The 17052-nt window shown below is 45.7% G+C and overlaps 1 protein-coding gene across 2 annotated transcripts in view; it reads left to right on the top strand.

Annotated features, from left to right (window-relative positions):
- LOC120986333 (chromaffin granule amine transporter-like) overlaps window positions 1–17052 on the top strand; it is a 281401-nt gene that overhangs the window by 201027 nt on the left and 63322 nt on the right. The window lies entirely within an intron of this gene.

The raw sequence follows: 17052 nt of genomic DNA on the forward strand, positions 1-17052 counted from the left end.
TTTAATGCTTCTCTTTCTCTCTGGGTCCTATCTCTTCTCACCTAGCACTTAGTCATTCGCTGTGTCACTGTGACAAATTCTTCTGCAGCCAGCTCACTCTCTAGGCCATCTCTCCAGCACATAGTCTCATCCTCTGTACCTCCAGCAGCGCACTGCATCTTTGGTTGCACACCTGGCGCCCTGTCGTTGGCACCACTCAAGCCAGGGAATGTACAGCCCATGGTATCCCTACCACCATTTTCATACAGGAGACACTCTCCCAAGCACCTTCCCCCTTATGGTTAAAGCAGGCTCTCTTCACTTGCTACAGCGGCCAGCTGTAGCAGGCCTTTCTAGTGCTCATCCCCTTCAAGGGGATGAATGTACACCATGTGGCCTTTAGCCCAAACTCCCCTAAGATGGGTGCTCCAATCCTTATATAGAGGCTCCCTCCTCCCCCTGACATCTGCAGTGATATTAAATAGGGGCCAGCATATTCCTCTGTTCTGCTTTTTCTATAGAGAACTGTATTTGTTGTGCAACAGCCCATCAAATGGCTGATCTCACCACTACTGTTCACAGTGGGCTTCTATTGATATGGTGCAAATCTGTTCTTTGCCCAAAAAAAATTCAACACATTGTACCAAATTTTTCACAGATCTGGCTTGTGGTCCATGTCTAACAAAGTTTTTGTGCCATGTATAAAAGATGACAATTACAGATCACAGATCACTGCATGGCCAGCTGTGGTTAAACCATAAGACTTGACTGGGGGCCTCTGTTTTTTTTACTATTGATCAGCTGCAATCTGTGTATGAACCCAGCAGAAAGCGTTCAGTTTCCCTGCAGCACCACCGCAGGAGAGATTAAAGGGGTTATACCATGATTGATGTAAAAAAAATTAAAATCAGACATCATATAGCACATGACAATCTCTTCCTAACAAAGCTCTGTACCTCATATGGAACCAGAGACCTTCTCATTCATTGTTGCAATTGTTCTGCTGGCTTTATTTCAGGCTTGCAGCTTAGGGGTCATGTCCTTTCTTCTCAGTGTGTGTCCTTTCTGCTATAGCTCTTTCCCCGTAACTGTCATTAAATGGTGAGTGAACCTAGTGATGTCACTGGCACTAATGGACGGCCTTTAGCGCTGCCATAGCCTGTAAAACATTAGCGCCGGTTACATCACCTCCGCCTCCGCCTAGCAGTGTAAAAATATAACCAAAACAGCCCTTGCCCTGCGTGATGCAGCTCCGATGCTCATGTCAGAGGAGCTGGGGGAAGAAGGCTGAACCCAGACAACCCCTTTTACAGGGTAACAGTCATGTTTTCATCAAAAAATCCATTTTTACATATGTTACTGCTGCAGCAGCATTATGCATAAAGCAGTCTTTAGTTTCTTCACATACCACAGTTTTCCTTGAGTTTTTCCCTTAGTTGCTGTTTAAACATTTACAATATGAGGACCTTCTCAAGATGGCTCCTTTACTAGTTCTCTGAGGCCAAAACTGCTTTCCCTCACTTCCCATACACACTTGCTGTAGACAGCAGCTCCCTGCCAGCCAATCAGATTGGATTACTGAGAGACACACCTCCTCACTCTGAAGCCTAATGCAGGCATGCAGTGTGAAGGACGGCCCCTCTGTCTTCCGTTTTATACTAAAAGTTTTAATGCAGACGCATCCGTTCTGAACGGATGCGAACGTCTGCATTATCGGAGCGGATCCGTCTGATGAAACATCAGACGGATCCGCTCCGAACGCTAGTGTGAAAGTAGCCTTACTCAGGTATACATGCCTAGCTCTAATAAACTAGCAAATAAAAAAAAAGATGACAGTTACCCTTTTAGGCTACTTTCACACTAGCGTTCGGGGCTCCGCTTGTGAGTTCCGTTTGAAGGCTCTCACAAGCGGCCCCGAACGGATCCGTCCAGCCCTAATGCATTCTGAGTGGAGGCGGATCCGCTCAGAATGCATCAGTCTGGCACCGTTTGTCCTCCGCTCCGCTCAGCAGGCGGACCCCTGAACGCAGCTTGCAGCGTTCGGGTGTCCGCCTGGCCGTGCGGAGGCAAACGGATCCGTCCAGACTTAGGCTACTTTCACACTAGCGTTCGGGGCTCCGCTTGTGAGTTCCGTTTGAAGGCTCTCACAAGCGGCCCCGAACGGATCCGTACTGCCCCAATGCATTCTGAGTGGGTGCAGATCCGCTCAGAATGCCTCAGTCTGGCTCCGTTCAGCCTCCGCTCCGCTCAGCAGGCGGACACCCGAACGCAGCTTGCAGCGTTTTCGTGTCCGCCTGGCCGTGCGGAGCCAAACGGATCCGTCCAGACTTACAATGCAAGTCAATGGGGATGGATCCGTTTGACATTGACACAATATGGTGCAATTTCAAACGGATCCGTCCCCCATTGACTTTCAATGTAAAGTCAGGATTATACCATCAGATCGGAGTTTTCTCCAATCCGATGGTATATTTTAACTTGAAGCGTCCCCATCACCATGGGAACGCCTCTATGTTAGAATATACCATCGGATTTGAGTTACATCGTGAAACTCAAATCCGACAGTATATTCTAACACAGAGGCGTTCCCATGGTGATGGGGACGCTTCAAGTTAGAATATACTGAGAACTGTGTACATGACTGCCCCCTGCTGCCTGGCAGGTGCTGCCAGGCAGCAGGGGGCAGACCCCCCCCCCCCCCTCCTGTATTTAACTTATTGGTGGCCAGTGCGGCCCCCCCCCTCCCTCCCCAGTATTAATTGTAACCAGTGCGGCCCCCCTCCCTCTATATTCATCGGTGGCCAGTGCGGATATTAAATATGACCAGTGCGGTCTCCCCCTCCCTCCCTCCCCAGTATTAAATATGACCAGTGCGGTCTCCCCCTCCCTCCCTCCCCAGTATTAAATATGAGCAGTGCGGTCTCCCCCTCCCTCCCCAGTATTAAATATGAGCAGTGCGGTCTCCCCCTCCCTCCCTCCCTCCCCAGTATTAAATATGAGCAGTGCGGCCTCCCCCTCCCTCTATTCATTGGTGGCCAGTGCGGATTCAAAGTATTGTGATCAGTGCGGCCTCTCCCCCCCCCCCCCCATCATAGGTGGCAGCGGAGAGTACCGATCGGAGTCCCAGTTTAAATCGCTGGGGCTCCAATCGGTTACCATGGCAGCCAAGATGCTATTGCAGTCTTGGCTGCCATGGTTACTTAGCAACAAATAGCAGCATTATACTTACCTGAAGAGCTGCGATCTATGTGACTGGCCGGGAGCTCCTCCTACTGGTAAGTGACAGGTCTATAGGCAATGCGCCGCACAGACCTTTCACTTACTAGTAGGAGGAGCTCCCGGCCGGTCACAGACATCGCAGCTCTTCAGGTAAGTATAATGATTCTATTTGTTGCTAAGTAACCATGGCAGCCAAGACTGCAATAGCGTCTTAGCTGCCATGGTAACCGATCGGAGCCCCAGCGATTTAAACTGGGACTCCGATCGGTACTCTCCACTGCCACCAATGATGGGGGGGGTGGGGGGAGGCCGCACTGATCACAATACTTTGAATCCGCACTGGCCACCAATGAATAGAGGGAGGGGGAGGCCGCACTGCTCATATTTAATACTGGGGAGGGAGGGAGGGGGAGACCGCACTGCTCATATTTAATACTGGGGAGGGAGGGGGAGACCGCACTGCTCATATTTAATACTGGGGAGGGAGGGAGGGGGAGACCGCACTGGTCATATTTAATATCCGCACTGGCCACCGATGAATATAGAGGGAGGGGGGCCGCACTGGTTACAATTAATACTGTCGGATCTGAGTTTTCCGAAGTGAAAAATCAGATCTGAAATAAACTGTTATGCAAACGGATCCGTTCTGAACGGATGCAAGCGTTTGCATTATAGGAGCGGATCCGTCTGATGAAACTTCAAACGGATCCGTTTGAAGTTGACACAATATGGCTCCATTTTCAAACGGATCCGTCCCCCATTGACTTTCAATGTAAAGTCAAAACGGATCCGTTTGCATTATCATGAACAAAAAAAAAACAAAAAAAATTTTTTTTTTTTTTTTTTTGTTCATGGTAATGCAAACGGATCCGTTCTGAACGGATCTAAGCGTTTGCCTTATAGGTGCGGATCCGTCTGTGCAGATACCAGACGGATCCGCACCTAACGCAGGTGTGAAAGTAGCCTAAGGAAGTGCTGCAGGCAAGGCTTAATAGGCAGTTTACAGTGGCAGACTTAAGAGCCTCTTCACAAGGCCTTAGGCTGTCATGGTAACAGGTTAGTACCCCACAATTTTATTGCCTATTAGAGTTTAGAAGGAGCTCTCTCCTTTTGACTAACCTCTCAGATGCTACTGTCGCTTTTCACTGCGACATGTGAAGGGTTAAATGACTAGGATCAGAGTTATCTCCGATCTTGGTCTTTTCTTGCAGCTGACTGCTGCATATGGAACAGGCTCAGCTTGTAAAGTCACTCCATGCAACTCACCATGGCATGGCTAGGAAGGGGTGTAACAGAGTATTTAAAATGGATTTTTATAAATCACAAACCCTTTAAAGGGAACCTGTCACCAGTTTTATGGTGTCCTAACTAAGTGACTGATTCTCTTAGCAAAATGCTGTCTCACTTTCTTTAATTGACCTAGTCAATCTGCCAACATCTTGTATTGAAAAGCTCCAGCTCATAATGATGAGTCATGAATATTCATGAGCTCCTGACTCTCCCCGCCTACCTGCTGCTGAGTGACAGTTTTTTTCCATATGAATCAGCAGCAGGTGGGCAGGGGAGTGGCTATAGCTCTGAATTAAAAATACGCTGGACTCACTGACATCACGCTGGACTCAAATCAGCTCATTAGCATGTGGCATGTGGCATCTTTGTGTGTATTTTATGAGATAACCATCTGTCGCACCAGTAAGTGAATACATCTAAGGCACTTTTTAGTAGTTAATGATTATAATCTAACTAATTATATACAATCAAATATCCACATGACAGGTTCCCTTCAAGCACTTAATGACCACCAATATGCCTTTTTACGAGGGCCACTAAGGGAACTCAGGCTGGGCTGCTTTTCACGGTGGCCCAGTCTAAGCACTGCAAAGGAGAGCCGTGACCCATGAGAGCTGTGCTCCTGCTCGATTGTTGAGCGAATTGAGCTTCGGATCATCGTTCCGAACTTAATTCAGTCTAACACTTTGATTTTGATGCTGTCTCTTAACAGCATTAAAATGTATTGGTTCCATGCAGCCAAACTTAACTTCACCCGAAGTCGTGCGAGACTTTGGTGAATTACTTTGGTATTCATTTCTGCACCTTTAAAAACATTTAAAATTGGGAATCCGAAGTCAGATATGGTAGCTGCTAGTACCTCGGAACCAAACCCGATTTTGGATTCCTAATTTTAAAACCTAGTTTCCAAAGAAGCAGAAATGAATACCGAATTAATTCACCAAAGTCTTGCGCAACTTCAGTTGAAAGAAAGTTTTGTTCCACGGAGCTAATACATTTTAATGCTGTACAGAGACATCATTAAAATCTAAGTGTTTGACGGAATTGACTTCGGAACAATGATCTGAAGCTTGATTCACTCATCACTGGTGGTCACCAAAAAAATTTAATAAAAAGCGATCAAAAAGTGTTATGTGCACCAAAATGATGGCAATGAAAACTACAACTCCTCCCGCAAAAATCAAGCAGCTCCGAAGGAGAAAAAAATAAAAAGTTATGGGTCTTAGGATGCAGCGATAAAAAAAACATTTCTTTTTAAAGAAGGGTTTTTATTGCGCAACAGTAGTAAAACGTAAAAAAAAAAAACTATATGTATTTGGTATCGGCAAAAAACAAGCCCCCATATGAGAAAATCAAAAACTTATAGCTCTTGAAAGACGGCGAAGAAAAAATGACAAAAATAAAATGGCTTGTTCAGTAAAGCCCAAAACAGGCCGGTCAAAGGGTTATTTCCAAAGAAGCTCTGCTCTGGAGATTCCAAGTTTTGGAAATCTCAAACCACCTCAGAAGTGGTTACTCAGAAGAGTTCCCAAGCGCCCTTAAAAGGGTATTCCCATCACAGACAATGGGGGCATATCACTAGGATATGCCCCATTGTCTGATAGGTGCGGGTCCCACCTCTGGGGGGAGAACGTAGCAGGGAGAGCTGTGGCTGGAGGAACCCGGATTTCCTGGGGTCCGTCCACCACCAAGCGCTGCTCCCCGCAGAAGTGAATGGGAGCATACCGCACACGCACGGCCCCTGCTCCCATTCATTTCTGTAGGCAGAGGGAAATAGCTGAGCCAGCGCTTGGCTATTTTCGGCGACCCCATAGAAATGAATGGAGGGCGGCTTTCCACACCTATCAGACAATGGGGGCATATCCTAGCGATGTGCCCCCATTGTCTGTGATGGGAATACCCCTGTAATTTGGGGTATTACAGTTTCTCAGGTTACAGACACCTCACCAATATCAGGGATCTCAAGTCTCCCGGACGTTCAGGGAGTCTCCCGCTATTAGATAGCGGCTCCCAGATGCCCGCATGTGAAACAATATATCCCGGAAAGGTTTACTCTAGTGGTGTCCAGTTCATGAACGAATCGTTCTTTTGAATGGATTCAGTTCACTGAACCGGAGGAGTCGATTCCTCTGACTGAGCTGATCCGTGTGAAGCCGCTCAGTCAGATAGCAGAGCAGAGAGAGCTGGCAGCAGGGAGGAGCGTAATCTGATCCTAGAGTGGAAGACAGCCCCTCCCCTCTCCGCCCACCCTGGCCTGCAACCAATCAGAGCTCAGGCAAGCAGCTCTGAGTCACACACTGTACAGGAGGGAGTCTAAGAATCGAATGAGTCTACAGGTTAAAAGAATCTAAAGATCCGACTTAGTTATAGACTCATTCGATTCTTTGAGTAAAAAGAACTGTCACTAGAACAGTTTACACTGAGGCTGATGACCAGGCTGCAGCAGTGATAAGGTTAAGGGAGAGACGGCAGTCAGCAGAGAGATAAGAGAAGTGACAGATGACACAGAGTTTAGATTACAGGTTGAATTAACCCTTTAGGTTAACACCTCCTTAATTACACACAGGGTTTTAAAGAATAAACTTCCTGACTCAGACCAAGAGCCGACTCAGCGAGTCAGCAAGTGAATGGAAGCATCCGCGCATGCGCATTGCGCAACCTAAGCTTCGGTTCACTTGCTTCTTGTCAGCTCAGCGAATGAACCGAAGATTCGATTCATGAATCGGATCATTTGAATGAACTGATTCAAATGAACCGATTCATGTGAAAGATCCGAACTTCCCATCTCTAGTTTACTCGCAGTAAACCTTTCCGGAAACCTGTAGCAGTGTCCCCTTCTCGGCGCGTGCGCACAGTGCAAGAAGAAGCCGATGCCAGCAGTCCGCAACAGCGCATCAGGCTTAGCGCGAGGAGGGGGAGGGAGAGGCGGCACTGAGGAGTAGAAGGCGGCGCTGGGCACGAACGGCGATGAGTGCGGCCGGGCACCATGCATCCACAGACCTCCCCTGCTTGGGCACCTTAATTCAATGATTGACAGGTTAGTAAAACCTGTTTTTCCACAGAATAAAGCCACAAATAGCTTTTATAAGGCCACCTTAGAAATCAGAATGCTGCCCTGGACATGAGCAGATGTTTAGCTCACAGGGCTTATAGGTGGTGACAGAATCCCTTTAATCATATACAGAAATATGATAATTTGGGGCAGGGTAATGAGCCCAGTCCTCCACACCATAGAGCAGTGTGCAGATACTGCATATGTTTGGAAAATGTAATAAAAAGTTTGTGAAAGAAAAAATAAATAAAACCTTCCTGAAATGAGAAGTGCACCTCCCTGAAATGAGTTTTTGCAGGTTGGGATGTCTGCAATATTATCTTCAGTCTTCTCGTGTCAAAACAACTAAAGATGGATCCTGAACTCCCATTCTTCTGACCCATTACAGCTTCTGGCCTATGCTGTATGTTTTCTTGCCATATGCACAATATATGGGAAAAACAGGAAATTGATGTCTTGTTTGGGTGACTGTTGTATAGAGCGGTGACTGCTCAGCATCACATTATACCTCTCCTGGAAATCAAACCACTTAATCAACCTCCAACTTCCACAATCAAATTACAGAAGCCTAGGGTTGGGCCTATAATTACATCACTGTACACCCTGTTGGCTAAAAGGATTACACAGAGGCTGCAATATTTAACCATTTCACCATTTTTAAAGTAGTAAAGCTGGACCCTATGCTACAGATTATGGACAGCTGAAAAAGGCCAATTTACAATATATTCTGCCAACCATCTGCAACTTTTCAAGATGCAAAAGACATGACAGACGCTGAACAAAAGCAGATACTTATGAAAACGATGTCATAGAGTGCTGTAGTTAATAAGTTATCCATGCCAAATGTCAGATTTACATCTCATCGATGAAAGTTCAGATGAGACCACTGAGCAATAATGCTCTCTGTAAAGTCAGCTTAAAGGGAATGTGTCATCAGACAATGACCTATTTCTTAAAGGGGTTCTTTGGGGCCACAGGTATTGATGACCTGTCCTCAGGATCAGAGGCATAGCTAAAGGCTCATGGGCCCTGGTGCCCCCCACCCCTTCACTCAGTGCTGGTGCACCTAGCTTTCCTGCTACCCAAGGCAAATATTGAAATGCCCCCCCACCCACCTTCCCTCCAGTCCTACTGTTAAAGGGGTTGTCCTATTTTTACTACTATCCTCAGGATAGGTCATCAATATCAGCCGGGGTCCTCCGCCCCCGACGATCAGCTATTTGAAGAGAGGGCAGCCCTCATATGAGAGATGCTTTCTCTGTTCTGTTCACCTGCTCGCTGTAGCATTTGCAGTGATAAGTAGGTAAACAGAGCAGAGAGGGCAGCACTCATACAAAAAATAATAATAAGCGGACAACCCCTTTAAAGACATACTTGGAAAGCATTACATACAGCGCTACAGAACATACAGGGTAATATAGTGCCACATATGTGCCTCTTACATCCAGTGACTTCTCTTCTCTGATGTAGATATTCTCTTTCCTCTTCTTCTCCTGTCAGACCAGACCGCCATGGTGACTTCTTTCAGCTGCGCCTCGTCTCTGCAGAGTTTAAACAGATATCTTACTTTCCTATTTTTCCATCCTCCTCCTCACCTTTATATTGTGCGCTAGTACAAAAAAAATCCCCCCTTCCTTTCAGATCAGACCCCCATATAAAACCCTAAATGAGATCCCCCCCATCTCAGACCAAACCCCCTTTAGACCTCTATGTCAGACCCCATATAAGACCCCGTTTTAGACCTCAGATCAGACCCCCATTAGACCTCAATGTAAGACCCCGATCCAATATCAAACCTCAGATAAGACCCCATTAGACCTCTAGACCCCATATAAGACCCCATTAGACCTCCAGATCAGACCTCCAGACCACCATATCAGACCTCTAGACCCCCATTAGACCTCCAGACCCCCATATCAGACCTCTAGACCCCCATTAGACCTCCAGACCCCCATATCTGACCCCCATTAGACCTCCATATCTGACCCCCATTAGACCTCCAGACCCTCAATCAGACCTCAAGACCCCCAATCAGACCCCCATTAGACCTTTAGACCCCCAATCAGACCCCTACTAGACCTCCAAACCCACAATCAGACCCCCATTAGACCTATAGACCCCCAATCAGACCCCCATTAGACCTCCAGTCAGACCTCTCCAGACCCCCAGTCAGACCTCTCCAGACCCCCCAGTCAGACCTCCAGACTCCCCCCATTAGACCACTTCAGACCCCCAGTCAGACCTACAGACCCCCAGTCAGACCTCCAGGCCCCCCATTAGACCACTTCAGACCACAGTCAGACCTCCAGACCCCCATTAGAACTATATATCAGACCTCAGATCAGACTGTAAAATAAAGTAACTTACCTCTCCTGCCTCCACTGTCCTTGTCCTGGTTGTCTTCTCTTCTCAGGGACTGCGCTGCAGTCACCTGACCTCCTGCAGCGTCAGGTCAGAGTGCGCTCTGTACGTCCTGATGCTGCAGGCAGCCAGGACACAGCAGAGCGGGCCCTGAGAAGAGCGAGCAGGAGGAGGGGTAAGTACTGGACAGCACTCACAGCGCTTCTCTCCCCCTCCTCCTGCAGACTAGTGAGCGCTTCCATTAAGGAAGCGCTCGCTAGTATTCTCATTATAAGATGCAATACAAAATATTTGACCCTGACATATGTAAAAGCACTTAAATTATATATATATATATATTTTTTTTATTCTTTATTTATAAGTTTCCAAGAATATGATAAGAGTTGCATTAAGTTGAATCACACATAACAGGATGAGAATGTCGGTACCAGGCCGACAAAAAGTCATAGGAACATGTTGATATCCTGACAATAAGGTCTAAATATATGTAGTATATGATCGCCATCACAATGAATGGATAACACGAAAAAACAATACGACCGCTCCATGAGTGGTACAAAACATTAGAGCCTCATCATAATGATAATAAGACTGAATACAGCTGGGGAGAAGACAGGACACACCCACATAAGGAAGGGTAGGTTACATATGGTAAAAGAAAGCAAAAGAAAAAGGGTAAGCAGACGGAAATGACAGAGAAGACCCCTTCAAACCAGTAAGGATTGGTACTCAATTGAATCCTGGAAGACAAACCAAGGGGTCCAAGTAGTAACAAAAGCTTTATGATTATTCTTTAGGGATGCCGTTAGTTCCTCCATTCTCCGGATCTCTTCCACTTTTTGTATCCACAGCGCAGTGGATGGTGGAGTAGAAGACTTCCATTTCACCGGGATGCAGGACCTAGCCGCAATGACCAAGTGGCGCAGGCAGGACCGACGAAGTAAGCTCAGGGATAAATCTGAGAGAAATAATAACTAAAATCCTGGCGTGTTTGGTATGGGAAAAGAGAAAATAGATGCCAAGGTCTTATGAATGGAGTCTGAAAAATGCTTGACTTTGTCACATTGCCAGAAAATATGAAGAAGCGAGCCCTGAAATGTTTCGCAACGCCAGCACAAAGGGGACGTTGTCGGGAACATACTCTGGAGACGGGTCGGGACATAATACCATCTTGATAGTATTTTATAACTGGCCTCCTGATACTTACTGGCAATGGAGGATTTGTGAGCTAATTGGAAAATTTTGAGCCATTGGACGGAGGAGATATCAACTTGCAAATCTTGAGTCCACTTGTCAGAGTAGGAGGGGAGAAAATCTGCTTCGGGCGTTACCAATGCTTTATAGAGTTCTGAGAGAGAATAGCGGTATACTCCTGAGCCTATGCACGTTTTTTCAAAAGCCGTAAAAGCTCTATCAAAGCCCGGGGAAGAGGGAATAGAGGAAAGGAAGTGATGTAATTGCCTAGCTCTCCACGGTCCGAGAATACATGGTTCAGACAGTCCCGAGAGTTCAGCGTATGTGAACCACCGTCCGGAGGTTCTAAAGAAAGGCGCTCGACATCTTCCACTCAGTCTCCATTGTACAAATGGGCCTCCCGAACTACTCGCCGGGAAGTCAGGATGTCCCAGGACAGGGAACATTGGGGATGGTGTTGGGGAGATCGTGGAAGTGTGTTGGTATTTGTGGAATTGAAGTAGAGTAGGGCCAATGATAGGGTGAGAGGAAATTGTAGACGGAATCTTCCTATCAGTCCATGGCAGTAGAGCCAGTGGGGTCTGGGATGCGAGTTGTTCAATGGAGATCCATTGCTTGAATGGAGCATGTCGGCACCAGTCTATCACCCGCTGAAACATGGAAGCAGCATGATATTTCCGTAAGTCAGGTATCCCCAGCCCTCCCCTATCTCTCGGAACATGTAGCAAGGATCTAGAAAGTCTCGGGTTCCTGCCCGCCCAGATAAATTTGAAAAGGTCACGGTGTGCAGTATTAAAGAAACTAGCTGGTATGTGGATGGGGAGAGTTTGGAATAGATATAACAGGCGTGGCAGAATATTCATTTTAAAGATGGCACACCTGCCAAACCATGTATACAGGCCTTTGGACCATCTCTTAAGGTCCTCCCTAATCCGACTCAAGAGGGGGGTGTAGTTTCTAGAAAACAGCTCCCTTAGATCCTTGGGGATCATCGTGCCCAAGTATCTAATGGCACCTGTCGTCCATCTGAAAGGTAAGGAACCCGCTAGTTCAGTCTCAAGGGAGTTTGGTATGGATATATTAAGAGCCTTAGATTTTTGTAAATTAATTTTCAAATTGTGAAACTCCTTAAATTCAGCAATTAGGTTGGGGAATGTGATCCGGGGTTTGGTAATCATAAACATCAGATCATCCGCATAGGCTGCTATTTTAAATTCCTGACCGCCCACTACCAAACCCGAGATGTCAGGGTTTTTCCTAATTGTCCTCAGAAGAAGTTCTAGGGTAAGGATGAAAATTAAGGGTGATAGAGGGCATCCTTGGCGAGTACCATTCCTGATATCAAAAGTGGGCTAGAGCACACCATTAACCTTTGTGGACGCCGAGGGTGAGGAGTAGAGAGAACGGATCCATGATAACAGCGGACCCTCGATGCCCACATGATTTAGTACTGCAAGCAACCAAGGCCATCCCACCCTGTCAAATGCCTTTTCGGCATCGGTGGATAGAAGACAGAGGGAAGAGCATTGTATCTTGGCGTGATGAATCAAGTTCAACACTTTCATGGTATTGTCTCTCGCCTCCCTTGAAGGAATAAAACCAACCTGATCCGTATGTATAAGATCTGACAGGAAAGGGGTTAAACGTGTAGCCAATACCTTTGCAAATAACTTAATGTCAACTTTAAGTAACGATATGGGACGGTAACTAGCGCAGGCAGTTGGGTCCTTACCCTCCTTATGGATAACCGTAATATGTGCATGCGACATATCCTTAGGGATGGGGTCACATTTAAATTATAATTTGCTTATAGTCCTAAGACTGTTTTTGCCTTATCTTGACATATGCCTTTCATTCCCATAAAACTTAACTTTTATTACAACTGACTCATTATTACTGACCATTAAATCTACCCATTTAAAACTATTAGTTGTGTTGCCTATTTTCCGGTAATAGATCAATTTATACTCAGTTCACTATCTGGACTGTAATTAAATAAGGGGCTGGAAGCTGGGCGCTGGCTCCAGACTCCCCCCTTGTGGTAGGTGCAGCACTATGAAGTGCCTTTTGCGCTGTGGCATTAGAAGAATTCTGATATCTCTGACTTTTTAGTCTAAACAGACTGTCTATTACTCTGTAATTCCTCTAGCGCCGTTCTATGAAAACAGTAGGTTTAAAGAGCACACCAAATGCTTGAAATAACTTCTTTATTAACTTCAACTTTTCTTCATATAACACTGCCGCCTCCACAGCAGATAGTCCATGAACAAAACACGTGTTGAAAAGGTATCATAAAATGAAGGTATGCATAAGATGGTAGTTCAACTGTTCAATCTTGTCATTCAACATAAAATGGTGGATAAATTTCTCTCTTGAGCATCTGTATTCTCACTTTAAGTTATTTAAGCACTTCATGATCTCTCTGAGAGGTATATCTGAGGTCTAACTAATAGTTCTACTTGCTGAATTTGGTTGCAATTTGCAGTATGCAATTAGCAGTAACTATTTGCAGATTGGTTGAGTATGATCTGGTATGGTATGCAATTTGGATTGCAATATGGAATTTGAATGGTTGCAATTGTGCACTTTGTAGTTTTCAATTGGTGGAACTGTAAGTAAACACACATATAACTGGTTCAGTATACAGTTCTAATCACTATATTAACAGTAGGAACATTATATAACTGTTTTTAATACCTATTTTGGCCTCTCTGCTTCCATAAAACACAGCTCTTAGTGGAGTAAATGTCTGTTCAGCTTCTCTCCTCTGGTGTAATGATTCCAGCCAGGGGAATTTCCCACACAAGCTGTGTGTGAGGCTGGCTTTCATTGGTAAAAACTCCTGCTGTGTGTGAGGCTGGCTGTGATTGGTCAAGATTCCTGCCCAGCAACAACAGTTTAACTCTATGCTTTATGTTGTTTCTGCTGTGTCATTGAGCTTACCTCACATCATATAATGAATCTTAAAGGCATACTATATTTTCTGCTTCTGTGAACACAATATACAGTATAACAGTTATATGACATCCAAACATGAAGTCACTGTAAATAACTCTGCTTTTGTCTTTAACACACAAACATAGGAACTGTATTAAGGTTATTGGCAGGTCTAGCTCTATAAACATATAAGCTATATTAGCAACCTAGGACAGGTCTTAACTGGCCAGCTACACCCCTATTCTTATGCTGAATGCACTTGTGTTTAGACTGAATACACTTGATGCCAAATACACTCCATTATTATGCTGAATACACTTGTGTTAGGCTGAATACACTTATTGCTGAATACAGTCCATTATGGTGAATACACTCGATATCTATAGGCTACACCCCTGCTCTAAAAACACCCTCAATGAATGTCCCCTGAAATGTTTCGCCAGCTAACCTGGCGTCTTCAGGGGATCGAACAGTCTACGCATTGGTGGGCATCTTATAAAGGGAAAAGTATAGTACCACTGGCAAGGGGGGCCCTCGGGGCCCCCCTGGCTTAGGGGCCTGGTCGCGACCGCTGGGACCCCTATAGTTACGCCAGTGCTCAGGATAGGTCATCAATATCAGATCGGTTGGGGGTCCGACACCTGACACTCTCACTAATCAACTGTTTCAGGCAGCTGCAGCAATGAAAACAACTGATTGGTAGGGTGCCAAGTTTCAGACCCCTGACTTTCTTAAGGATCATCAATATATTTAGTCCAGACAGTCCCTTTAAGTCAAATTTTTATGTAGCCATTGTTTTTTGACTGCAGGCAGTGCAAATGCACATCTTTTGGCTTTGTTGCAGAAAGAATCCTGCTCTTGAAATAGACGGAGCAGGTAGGTTTCAGAGCTGTCTCTAAGGCAAATATGACTTCTCATATCCAGGCCACATAGTGGTTAATGAGTGCCACGTGGTGAATGCGACTGCCTCTCTTGGCCCAGCAATCATATCATCAATGAGTGTCTTCTGGCTTAGATCAGCTCTGCCAGTCAGGATAGGGGGCTGTTTTCCCCGTAACTGGGTAGATTTGCAGATGGCTGCCATCAAAAGCAACCAGAACAAGAAGCCATGCAGGAGATTAAACTTGTTTCCCAGTGGCCTTTTATGACATCTTGGGGTATATTATATTTAACAGAAATATAGACGAATGAAAGAAAAAAATATATCATAAAAATGTTAAAAAAAAAGTCTAAAAAAAGCCCCTACCCCCAAAAAATATAAGTAAACTATTTTACTATAAAAAGTAGAGATGAGCGAATTTCTCAAAAATTTGATTCGATTGGTTTGCCGAATTTTCCGAAAAGATTAAATTCAGCAATTTCCTGGCTGCCGAGCCTATATAGTGGTGTAGAACACTGTGGCTTGCAGTAACACGCATAGGGATTCTGCTGTGGTAGTGAAACAATACTGTGAGTCAGTATGACAAGCACATGACAGGCGTCGCTCTTAGAATCACTGCACACTTCACTTATTTGGGCAGTCACGGGGCCAAAACTGACCAAATAACTCAAGTGTGAACTCAGCCTTACAAGTCGATGTTAGCATCAAGAAGAAGCGCCAGTTTGGCCCCGGGGCGGGTCCTTTCTCAGGCATCCCCCCAATACTTAAAAAAAATTGCACTACCTCACAGTAGTATTGCCCTCTCTGTACAACCTTCACAGTAGTTTTGTACAGATGTGTGCCCCCTCACAGTAGTTATGCTCACATTGTGTCCTCTCACAGTAGTTATGCCCACATTGTGCCCCCCCTTACAGTAGTTATATGCTCTCTGTGCCCCTTTCACAGTTGTAATGCCCTCTTTGTGCCCCCTTCACAGTAATAATACTCATTCTGCCCTCTTTATAGTAATAATGCCCACTGTGGCCCCTTTATAGTAATAATTCCCACTGTGCCCCCTTCATAGTAATAATGCCCATTATGCCCCCTTCACAATAATAATGCCCCTTGTGCCCCCTTAATAGTAGTAATGCCCACTGTGCTAGTAATGCCCTCTGTGCCCCCTCCATAGTAGAAATCCCCATTGTGCCCCATTCACAGTAATAATGCCCACTGTGCCCCCTTCACAGTAATAATGCCCTCTGTGCCCCCTTCATTGTAGAAATGCCCTCTGGCTCTGTGCCCCCTCCATAGTAGAAATGCCCATTGTGCCCCTTCACATTAGTAATGCCTTCTGTGCCCCCTACATTGTAGTAATGCCCTCTGTGTCCCCTCCATAGTAATAAAGTCCTCTGTGCCCCCTCCATAGTAATAAAGTCCTCTGTGCCCCCTCTGTATTAAAAACAAAAAACAAAAAAGTAACTACTCACCTTGTCCCGTTCCTGAAGCTCACATACCTCTCTTTCCTACAGACACAGATTGCTCTGCAGCACTGTGTGGGTGGGGCTTATGCAGATTTTCAGGCTGCAGGCTCCGCACACACAGCGCGATCTGTGTCTGCAGGCTGAATGGTGGAGTGGGGAGAAGTCTTTCTGCTTCACCATTCTGTGCACCGCTGGCCTGAAAGAGGGGAGAAGCACTGGGAGCTGAGCCGTGAGTGACAGGACCGCAGCTCCCAGTGCTCCAGCAATGAGCGCTTCCATCTGTATCCGTGCCCCTTCCCCATAGTACGCCACTGAGAAGCGCACTCCTTTTACACCATCATCAGCTGATTCCACATAGATGTCTACAGAACCTGTTCTATTAAACGCTTATACAAGTAGAGCACCCCCTGACAGAGTGGAGAGGGTGTCAGCAGTAAGTTTGTGTTGACATCACTGATTATTTTGCCCATCCTCTAATCCGTCAGAACAATACTCCCAAAAAACAGATCCTGTCTGTTGAGCATTCGCCTTCACATGGTCAGCATTTTGTCAGTAATCCATCAATATTGCTAATAAAGCCAAAAGAAAACAGGAGTGGATCCAAAACAAAGAAGACACATGAATAGAATATCTGCATGTCTTATGTGTTTTGTACCTACTCCTGCTTTTGGCTACCAAAT

Source organism: Bufo bufo, chromosome 1 (assembly GCF_905171765.1).
Source record: "Bufo bufo chromosome 1, aBufBuf1.1, whole genome shotgun sequence".
Classification (NCBI taxonomy): Eukaryota; Metazoa; Chordata; class Amphibia; order Anura; family Bufonidae; genus Bufo; species Bufo bufo.